The sequence below is a fragment of the Ctenocephalides felis genome, unplaced genomic scaffold, assembly GCF_003426905.1.
Source record: "Ctenocephalides felis isolate EL2017-DRISC unplaced genomic scaffold, ASM342690v1 CF-g0.4_SCAFFOLD_03213, whole genome shotgun sequence".
Classification (NCBI taxonomy): domain Eukaryota; kingdom Metazoa; phylum Arthropoda; class Insecta; order Siphonaptera; family Pulicidae; genus Ctenocephalides; species Ctenocephalides felis.
In genome coordinates, this window is record NW_020539367.1 from 7805 (window position 1) to 20004 (window position 12200).

The following is a 12200-nucleotide window of genomic DNA, read 5'->3' on the forward strand; positions in this document are numbered from 1 at the left end:
GTGTCGCTCCTAGAACTCCGCCTGCAGATGTCCTCGCGTACTGCTGCCGGTCCTAAGCCCGGGTAAAGGAGGATGGTTGTGGGGCGGGAGCAACTTTGATCCCACATAAAAGCGACACATACCTGAAGCTCTAGGTCATGTCTCTGGAGAGCGGGGTCCTTGGCTTAATCGCCCGGGTCACGAAGAAGGATCCTCTATAAAAAAACACTCTCAACTATAAGGTAGGCACGCGCCGAAGGAGTGAATGACTGTGAGGAAATACAGCTACGAGCGACCAACTCCTAGGCACCAGCCGACACCTCGACAGTAATAGGCTTACCCAGGCATTGGGAGCGCTACCTGGGCCGACTAATATTCTCCCGTACTCGTGGGAACAAATATGAATTCTCAAAATACAACAAAACCTAAAACTGACAAATCGTTGTCAAAGCAGGTTACTGCCCAAAAAACAGAAACCAAAAAGAAAGAGAAAGAGAAGGCAAAAAGGGAAGTAACCCCTGAAACAAGCAAAAACAGTCTATCATCAGATAGAATGATTTGTATCAAAAAAGAAAGAGAAGCCCTAGAAAGCTTCCTCTTTACCGAATCCAACAAAATTAATAAATGTGCCATTAAATTTATATTAGAAAAGTGGTCAAACCTGGAGACAATGCTCCAGGTAGAAATAGTTGAGCGAGAGAAGGCACAAGGAATGTATAATAAGAAATGTAAAAACGGCGCCAATATGTCGTACGCAAACGCAGCTGCAAAGGCAGCAAAGAAGGCTAGTACTCAAATAATAGAAAAAAGCAAAAGCGAATTTGTATATATTAAGCCAGAGTGCAGTAAAACTGACACTCGCTCAAATGACGAATTAAAGGACAATATCAAAGGCCTTAAAGAAATTATTAAGCAAGTTAAAATTAAAAGTATGAGACAACTTAGAAACAAAGGAATTGTCATCGAAGTTCAGACTAAAAAAGATGTAGAATTAATAAAGAAATCTAACCTAACCGCACAGAAATTAATTGTTGAGGAGCCCAAAAAGCTACAACCTCAAATAATTGTATATGACGTAGAAAATGACTGCGAAGAAAAAGACTTTCTGGACAGTCTAGTTGCAAAAAACTTTGAATATTTAGAAGAAACGGAAGCTGAACTTCTGAAAAATAACGCCAAAATTGTAACAAAATTTAAAAATAAGTTTGGCAAATTGAATTGGATAATTCAACTGCCAGGAAAGTACGCCAGTAGACTGGCTAAATGAAGGCAGAATCTACATGACCTGGCGCACATATCGGATAAGCGAATATATAAAAATACCCAGATGTTATAAATGTCATGCATACGGTCACATAGCAAGGGTATGCAGTGTTGAAAAACCAGTTTGCGAAAAATGTGGTAGCAGTGAACACATTTCGAGTGACTGCACCATGGACAAAGATGCAAAATGCGTTAACTGCATTAGAAACAAGCGGCAAGATACGGCCCACAAAGTGACCTGGAAATTGTGTCCTGAATACGAGAAGCAACTACAAATCTATAAAAACAAGATTTCATGGGATTGAAAGCAGCCCAAGTAAACGCTCAAAGATCCATATCTGCAGCTGCTAATTTGGAGTTTATCTTACATCAATTGGGACTTGATATACTGTATATACAAGAACCGTACACTTTAAAAGGTAAAGTAAAAGGTCACACTTCAGCTGGACTGAGAGTGCTACAACCAGAAATAAACAATCCCTGGGGTGCGATCGTAGTCAGAGATAGAGAATACGACATTTTTCAAAGATCGGTGCTAGAATGCGATCATGTAATGTGCGTAGAAATATGCACTTATAAAGAAAGCTTCTACCTCATAAACTGCTACATGCAGTTCTCAGTTGACATAAACAGGTTTCTGCGTAAGCTGGACGTAATCCTCAGAAAACGGGCTGGCCGCCGTATAATTGTCACAGCCGACGCTAACGCAAAATCTGGTCTGTGGTTTTCTAGAACACTAGACAGCAATGCGAAGAGTTGGAGGAGTGGATAGCCTCCAACAATTTAGCCGTCTTAAACGAGCCAAGCAACAATTGCACATATCAGAACGAAATGTAAGTGACATAGCGATCACAGTCTTTTACCTTTTGAAGTGGTGCTTGAAGCGCCAAACACAAGCCAAATAAAAATCCACACAGGCTATAATACGAAAAGGGCAAAATGGGAAAGGTTCAGGGAACTGGTGGAAAGGAAATTCGACCAACAAAGTCTGGAGTCTCTGCAGAGGTTAGACCCAAATAGGGCTATTAAAATATTTAATAAAAAACTTAAATCAATCTGTGATAAATGCATACCCAAAAGGAAACCCGGAAACAAGGTCATGCCATGGTAGTCGGAGGAGCTGACTTGTCTAAGGCGGGAAACTAATAGAACCAAAAAATGTCTCTTGCGCGTCAAGAGACTATGTCTTGACGCCATACCAACCAAGATGCAGGCATACAAAAAGGGCAAGAAATAACTATGTCAGAGAAATCAGGAAACATAAAACAACCTCATGGAGAGACTTTGTGACAAGCGTTGGTAACGAAGGTCCTTGGAGTAAGTATATAAAATCGTATGTGATAAAAGAAACTAGAAGGCTTTTCTATGCTCACTAGAACTTCCTTCTGGGAACTTCGGTGAAACATGGAAAGAAACTGTGGATGTCCTTCTTAAAAAGTGCTTGCCTACAGATGACCAGCAAGAGAATGCTGATCATATTAAAATTAGGGAAACTATACGCCAATATCAAAATCAGAACCTCGAACCAAGCATCGACTCTTTCAACGTAGAACGGGCACTACTAAAACTAAAAGATAAAAAAGCCCCAGGAGAAGACGGCTTCACTGGCGAAATAATCAAAAAATTATGGGGCCTCAACAAACAATCAATCCTAAGTACACTAAACAAATGCTTCCAAGATGGTAGTTTTCCTACCGATTGGAAACAGGCAAACCTATGTCTAATTTCCAAACGAGGGAGTGAAAACAGAAGGCTTGCCAAATCTTACCGTCCAATTGCCCTTCTGCCAGTGATGGGAAAGATCTACGAGAAAATACTCGTAGAGCGTATTAAGGCAAATTATATAAAGATGAACATGTGCAATGCACGACAATTTGGCTTTAAGCCAGGCGTCTCCACGGAGGACGCACTGCTAACCTTTAGAAAATGCATGGCAACAGATATTAAGAATGTTCTTGCTTTATTTGTGGATATTGAAGGTGCCTTGAATAACCTGTGGTGGCCCGCCATCACACATAGGCTGACGCAGGCAAACTGCAGCAGCCATATGGTAAATATAGTCAAGGACTACTTCAAAAGGCAAAGCTGTTGCATGGAACTTCTGCATGGACGTTCTTCTAGATGGCCTAGCTCAGCTAGGAGAATCTGTGGAACCTATTGCATACGCAGATGACTTGGCGCTAGTAATAAAAGGAAACTCCAGAAATGATCTGGAGAAGACTGGTACTATGGCGCTTAAATGTGTTGAGGATTGGTGCGTGACGCATATGGTGAGAGTCAGCAGTGGAAAAACTGTTGCAATGATGATAAAGGGTAGACTTAACGAAGGCAGACAACCAATTATTAAGGTTGACAACAACAACCTGAAATATGTAAAAGAAGTGCGATTACTTGGGCATTATTATAGATAATAGGCTAAACTTTGTAGCGCACACCAAGTTTCTAAGAGAGAATCTAGTCATATTCATCCTGAAAATCAGGAGGGTTGCAAAGAAGGAATGGGGCCTTAAAAGAGGCACCCTTGACACTCTGTACAAGGCAGTAATATTTTCGATAGCAACATATAGCGCTGCTGCGTGGTTCGACAAGTCGTCCCACACGCACAACCTTAGAGACCTGAACGCCGCGCAAAGAATAATACTACTGACTCTCACCAAGGCGTGCCGCACCACCGCAACAAATGCACTACAAACAATAAGTGGCAAAATGCCACTAGACTTAGAGATTACACAGCAAGGTATCATAAACCTTGTAAAAAAAATGAGAAAATTAGCTGGAATAATTATAATTACAATTCAATAGCGAACCCAAGCAAAGAAACCTTCAATCTAGAGGTTAAAAAGATAAATGAAGTCATAAAGCTGGAATGGCAGAAAAGATGGAATTGGCAAATACGGGTAGGATAACCCACGGCTTCATTGGCTATGTAACATACGCTACAAGAAACAAGTGGTTTAAACCCAGTAGAGAGTGCGTGTACATTCATTTCGTTTAGGCACACACTTTACACAAGGGGCGCCACAGAAGACGACAAATGTCCCTTCTGTAGAGAAAGCGAGACAAGCGCGCACATGCTGGTCATGTGCGACAGATATGATGAATTAGGAATCCAAAAACTTTTTGAAATAGCAGGGAACACAAACCTTGATGTGTACCTGAGAAGCAAAGCCAATTACCTGGGGCTTGTCGCTTTTGCAGCACAAGCCATTAAAATCAGAAATGCAGTACAAAATTAAAACTAGAACCTATAAGCCAGACTAAAGCTAGAAAAGCAGGACCGCCTCCACGTGGTTAGGGATGGAAACGTTAGTCCACTGACAGCCAAAGGTCTTGCACAACACCCACAAGAATAATATTTAAAATTGGAGAAACAATCAATTATTAAGCAAACGCTACATAGCAATGAGTGAAAGCTCGAGCTATATGGAATAAGAATAAATAATGAATGAATGTGTCGCTGCTCCTAGAGGACAAAATTCTAATTGTGGGTTTTACACGGGGGATCAACAAATATCTCCAATTCCAATGGTGAACAACATCCATGGGCGCACAATAAGTTAGGATAAAAATGTTTGTGCGATTAATAAATTTAAATAAAATAAATTATTTCTATATTTACAATATTTATTTTATTTATAGTATCATTATATATTTTGAATGTATGATGTATGTTAAATAAATATTCTCTAACTTTTGTATTGTTTTTCAAATATCTATGTTTCGTTTTGTTACATCAAAATTAGATTTAAGATTAGCTAATGATCATTTCTATATAATTTCTATATTTGACTTATGTTGATTCTAATTCATCTTTTGCATTATGTTTTAACTTATAGTAATGTGCTATTTTTTTAAATTTCAAGAATTCATATGTTTTATGTATCCAGAATGTTACAATTTCTAGACAGTTTTTTGATTGAGTTTTTACTAAATTTATTGTGGATTATGTTGAAACATTTCAATTTGCCATTGATATAGTAAAAAAAGACATTAATTGTTGCATTGAAAAGTTGAAAAAAATGATTAGGAATGCTTTCAAAAAATACTCAAACAATAAACGTAGTGAAAGTTGTATTCTTTTGACGCATTTGTTAATATGGTCCACGGTCCACTAGAGTCTAGTGACTGGACAGTCCCACTCAGCCGTCCCAGCCCATGGCATAGGCAATCTACAGTTTTGCTCTATGGCAACTTTCATTGGCAACACGAGTTTCCCTACTATAATAAATTAGATTTTTGTGCAGACGTCCCGGAGTTTATGTAAGTTACTATAATAATTTAGACATTTGTGTCAGTTTGTATCAGAATTCTGATAAAGATATCTTTCCAAAAAAGAGTGAATTATCAGTATTTGCAAGTTTGTTTTTATTACATATAAAGTTCTTCATTATCATTACAGTTATTCACTATGTCTGGAAAGTTTGGAAATGTTAATAAATGCCCCATCCCTACTGCAAGGGCAAGCGACACGTGGCGTCAAAAACATTTAAATAATTTGTTTTTCATAATGAAGTTGGACCTGGAACTGCTAAGTACGGGCTTCAAGATGAAGATTATATATTAATAATCATGGCAAAAATGCGATGTAGAATGTTGAAGCACTTTGGTACTGATAGAGTTTGTATTGATGGTAGTCATAGGACGAATGGCTATGGATATCTGCAACAAACACTGCTTGTAGTAGATGAATTTGGAAGCGCCATACCAGTCGCATTTTGTTTTTCAAATAGGCAAGATGAGTTGATGTGTAAAATATATTTCAAAGAAATTTATAAGGTGGTAGATATACTTGAAACAAAGGTATGCATGACAGATGACGCTCTGCTTATTTTAATGGATGGTCATCTGCCATGGGTGCGCCACAGCATAAACATTTATGCTCCTGGCATGTGTCCAGGAGCTGGAAGAGAGCAGTATCACATAAGATTGTAAATAGAGAAAAATGTGAAGTCATTTACCAGAAATCAATAGAATTAAAAATGATTTTAGATGAAGATGATTTTGGAGCAATTTAAATTCTTATTTGAATAAACTTAAGAAAGATGACGATGCTAAATTATTTGTTAAATATTTTAAGAAATTTTATTACAACCGAGCAACTACTTGGGCGTATTGTTATCGGAAAGGTTTAAGAATAATTACTAACATGTTTTTAGAAAGTTTTCATAACCAAATGAAAACTCGAGTACTACTTTAGTTTTTTTTTTTTACTTGGTGTTACTGCCCGATTTTAAATAACCTATCAAAATATAATATCAACACCAAACTCACATATTTCAATATATATATATATATATATATATATATATATATATATATATATTAATTGTTTAATATGAACAAAACAGCACTCAGATTTGTTTAACACAACTTTATTTTAGGATTACAGACGTTTCGAGACCATGGTGTGTCTCATCTCCAGTGTAATTTCAAAAACAGTCACTTATATACTACACATTCTTTAATATTTTATTTAAATTTCATTTAATTTTTGGTATACAAAAAACACCAACTATTCCTTGCAATGCTTGACACAGTACTAAATTAATTTAAAAGTACACTTGTGGATCATGCTAATATCAACAACCATAAGTTTGATTTTGACAATCCCCAAATTTTATTCCATGAGAAGGACTTATTTGAACGGAGCATGGCAGAATCAATGTTAATAGTTCGGACTAACAATAGCATAAATCTAAGAACCGACACAAATATTTTACATGACACTTATATAAACATCATTAATAATTTATAAATTTTTTCATTTATCTTATTCTTTTCAATAAATTAATTTGTTTTTTCATTTTTATCGATTTTGTATGCGATAGCACTCCTTTGTTTACATTATAATGATACCCTCTCTGTCTCCATCTATATAAGTACTTCAAATTTGTTTAGAATATTTCTGTAAGTGTTATACGAATATGTTTCTTTAGTACTGTGTCAAGCATTGCAAGGAATAGTTGGTGTTTTTTGTATACCAAAAATTAAATGAAATTTAAATAAAATATTAAAGAATGTGTAGTATATAAGTAACTGTTTTTGAAATTACACTGAAGATGAGACACACCATGGTCTCGAAACGTCTGTAATCATAAAATAAAGTTGTGTTAAACAAATCTGAGTGCTGTTTTGTTCATATTAAACAATTAATATTCGTTCCACTCATATCATAAAATTCTATATATATATATATATATATATATATATAATAAAATTTGTTTCTTGGGCATCCATCCAGTAATTAAAAAACAGTTTTAATGAAAAATGTTTTTATTTATAGAGTTTTTATTTTATTATTTATAAAATATATCTCTATAAATAAAAACATTTTTCATTAAAACTGTTTTTTAATTACTGGATGGATGCCCAAGAAACAATTTTATTATATTATTTCACCATCTGAAGAAAAACCTCTCGCTTTATATATATATATATATATATATATATATATATATGTATATAAAGTTATTTTTTTATTTTTAATAGGAATCAATCAGTTCTTACTCACATGTTTTCTTAACTATTCAGTACCAGTTCCTCAATTGTGTTACAAGGAATCACTAGTCATAATTAATAACTATCTGTGAAATATTTTCGTAAATTACTTGTTTTAGGATATTTTTGGTGGAGTGGAGTGGTGGTTGATAGTTTTTATACACTATCTGTTTATGTGATATTTATTTGTTTTGAATTCTCAGATTCGTATGAAAAAGCCAGAAGAGCGACAGCGGATAGTGAAGCCTCCCAAAGTGATGAGCCGCGAGAAAGGGGTCGCCGCAAGAGGACCAAAAGGGTGTTTGAAGGTGAAGTTGAGGAAGAGGAAGATTATTGTGAGTAGCTACTTTTATAAAATGCTTCGTATCATATTTATTGACTAATGTTCTTGCCGCTGATACAGAATTTAATTTAATTTTAAATTCCGGGCAGATAGTAAGGAAAAAGCAGGCCATAAACAAAGAACGGAGCACTGTAGATCAAGGCACACAGGCAGAGGAACCTCTGCCTGCACGCATGGAAAGTAAGTGATTCATAGCTATTGTGTCTTAATTATTATTTATTGTTATTGATTTCTTAATAGAATCCTTTAACTACTTCGTAAAGTAGAATAAAATTTATAATGATTCTGTGGTAACTGCTATCAAACCATTTCCTCGCAATAGTGTGCAGCAGGAGGATGACAACATTTGTGAGAATTTATTTCCTTTAAAAACGATACAAAATACAAATTTAGACTGCAAAGTGCTCTTCCAGAAGGAACCGGAAAATGCAGAATTGGTGAGTTTTCTTTTACTTAATATTCGTACAAAATTTTTAAATTTAATTTTACAATACTCTATTTTCAGCTAAAGTATCTTATTCGCATCAGAGGGAGCAAGCAGACCATAGTGATTTTTTTTTTATAAAAACGCATTCACTAATGGTGTCGCAGACGGGATAACTTCCCACTACAAGATTTATTTTTAATTAAAATTATGAGAGATATTTTTGCAGTAAATTAAAATGTAAAAGTCAGAAGTATTTATTAACCATGACTAATAACTTCTTTCTTTTAGCTGCAGCCCGAATGGCTTATCCTATTATTATTAAGGAGTCATATTACTGTTGTGAACAACCTATGAATATAATTTATGTTACCGTTTACTAATTTTGATTCTGTTTGAATATGCTTGTTTGCCATTAAAAAAAAAAAAAAGAAATGGGTTTTCGTCTTACTTTCAGATCTTATATATGTTTATATATATACCCAGTAAACCACAGAAGTTAAATCCACGTAACTCATTTTGTAACTTTCGTTTCGAAACTGATGTTAAGTAAAAAAACCGATGCTGTTACGTATAGTTGTGAGCTCTAACCACCGTCGACCAGTTTAAACGTTTATAATACTGCTTTGTTCGTATCTGTCGGTACGTGGCGTGGTACGTTGCACGGTCACATACATTTGCCTTTGAAAATAGCCGTGAAGTGTTTTATGAACGAAATGTCAAATTAAATATAGGTTAACTCGGCCAGTGCATCGTGGACGCATAATTGAGTATTTTATCGTGTATGTTTGAAATGCAAGATATTTCCTTTATTGAAGCGTTATTTATTAATTGCTTTTAAATTTAGTGCGAAATCAGTTGTAGAAATTAGTTAAACAGTCAGCTGGAAAAGTATTTAATATGAAACCGGCAAACAAGGTGAGTCTAATTGTACTGAAATATATTTTTAACTTCCCGTAGGGTAAGTTATTGTAATGGGCCGAAAATCGGAATTGATAATTTTTACATTTCTCGACGTTTTGAAGGTTTCTGAACGTTTTGGCATACTCCAGAAAAAATGGATGTGTGTGTGTGTGTATGTATGTGTGGATACAAATTTCCAGTCACGTTTTAGGGCGCACGGATCAACCGATTTGAATGGTTCAAAAAACATTCGATTCCTATTGATAGGGAAAAGAGCTGATTAGTTTTTGGCAAAGGCAGGTCCAGCCGTTTCGGAGATACGGAGCAAAGAGTGCAGAAAATAGAAATCGAATTTTTGAGAGAACGGAGTATCCGATTTGAATGATCTAAAAAACATTCAATTAGTAATGATTGGGAGAAGTGTTTATTAGTTTTTGGCAAAGGCAGGCCCAGCCATTTCGAAGATACGGAGCTAAATATGTAAAAAATGGCAGTTTTTGAGAGAACTAAGCGTCCGATTTAAATGATTCAAAGAACTTTCTGCTTGTCTTAAGAAAAAAATTGATTTTGGAAAAAAAAAATTTCGTTCATTTTTTTTTTTTTTTTTTTTTTAGTTTTTTGTATATCGAAAATATTTCAGATTTTATTTTATTATTTTATATTAGACAATGATACAATTCAGACAACTATTTGAAAGATTCAGACAACCATTAGACAACTATTTGAAAACATTCAGTATTCAACGGGAAGTTCCAGCAATTTGCCTTAAGGCACGATGCCATAATTGCCTCAAGACAGAATTCCACTTACAGCTAGTTTAATTTATAAATTATTATAATAATGTTTAGTCATTTGCAGTATATAGGCCGCCTTCAATGCAAAGTCTGTTCATGTATTGTGATAATTGATTTATCATGTAATAATTGAAATTTCTAACACACCAGTCAGAAACATAACCTCAATTCAGTGACATATGAATAAAGAGAAGTAAGTTATATAGTTTTATACATATTTATTTTTTATAGTTCCATTAGTATCAGAACTATTTAGCTAAGCACAAACTGATATAAGTTGGTTTTCAATTGTAGAGAAAATTACAGTGCTGATAACCCCTACGAAAATGGATTTCAAACTAGGGAAATTTTCTCCAATAGAGAAGATAAATACAAAGTTAGATAATATATTAGAAATTATTAATCCTTTGTCACCAAAAAAAAAACAAACAAGGCTTGAAAACATGCAAGAAAAATAAGAACACATATCGATTAAGTGTTGAAAAGAAAATGAATTGTGGAGTATTTCTTAAGTGATGATATTGAATTACAGAATAGGTATATTAATGTTTTGCACAAAGATAATTTTAACTAATATGATTTAGTACTAATTTGTAATATTTTACTTTTAGGAAATTCACATATTTAATACGAAACCAGCAAAGGTGAGTATAATTGCACTGTTTTTTTTTTTTAATTTACAATTTTAATTTGCAAATTATTATATTAATGACTAATTAGTTATTTTCAGTATATAGGTCATGCGCAATGCAAATTCTGTTTATGTATTGTGATAATTGATTTATCACATAATTATTGAAATTTCTGACAGACCAGTCAAAAATCACATAACCTCAATTCAGTGATATGATATGAACATTATAGGTAGATAAGTGTAATATATATGGTATCATACATATTCTTTATAATTTCATTAGTATCTGAACTATTCAGTTAATCAAAAGCTGAAATATGAATTGCTTTCCAATTGTAGAGAAAGAGTGCTCATAACCCCTATGGGTTATGTCAAAATGGAATTCAAACTAGGGAAATTTGCTCTAATCAAGAAGATCAATTGTCACCAAAGAAACAAGCAAGACTTAAAAACATGCAAGAAGGAAAACAAAGAATGCACCGGATATCACACATTATATGGATTAAGTGTTGAAGAGAACATGAATTGGTGAGTATTTCGAATCTGATGATCTTGCATTACAGAATTGGTATATTAAGGTTCTACATGAAGAGAATTTTAACTAATATGATTTAGTACTAATTTGTAGTGTTTTACTTTTAGGTAATTCAGATCTTGAAAATTAATAGGATAAAATCAATGCAAGAAAATTATTGAGTGTGTGTTCATGGAATAATTATCTCTGTCATATGATCGTAGGAACTACATAGTCATTAACTTCAAATAATAAGTATGTTTAGAGGTAATGTTCACAAATGACTAATTTGTTCACAATGTTTTCAATTCAAAATTTGTGTACAATGTTTCTAAGATGTTTGGTTCTATTTTAGATACATTAACAGATGCAAGTGCGTTGAACATATTTAACGCAAGACTTAACTTTGCCAAGTCTGATTTAACTGAAGTTGCCAAGAGAGTTAAACATAATACATATTATGAATAAATAAATAATTATTTTTATAGGCTAACATTTTATGGACTATCAAATTTTAGTTTTCTAATGTTGCAACTATGTAATATGTAAATTTTGTATATTGTAAATGATAATATTTAATAAAATTAATAAATATCCGAAATTATTATTAATATTCTATATTTGCAGGAAATTTAGTTAAATAATTATGTAACATAAAAGACACCTGCACGCTTTTTTATTCAATTTAGATACGTAGCAAAAATGCAACCGCGATGTATTAGTGTGCAACGAAACAGCCGTTACGTTCTTGCCCGCGAAATAGATGCTTCTGTGTGCCTCCCAGGTTACGTACCTGGTTCGTGCGGACGTGCCAGCGTTACGTAACGTTCATGGCTTCGTTACGTTTT

At 34.1% G+C, this 12200-nt stretch overlaps 1 long non-coding RNA gene across 1 annotated transcript; it reads left to right on the forward strand.

The window, feature by feature from the left end:
* Positions 1–9249: 9249 nt before the first annotated feature.
* Positions 9250–10367, forward strand: LOC113381938. Its single transcript, XR_003367605.1, has 3 exons — positions 9250–9289; positions 9355–9425; positions 10259–10367. It is a non-coding gene; the product is annotated as an uncharacterized LOC113381938 (long non-coding RNA).
* The last annotated feature ends 1833 nt before the right edge of the window (positions 10368–12200 follow it).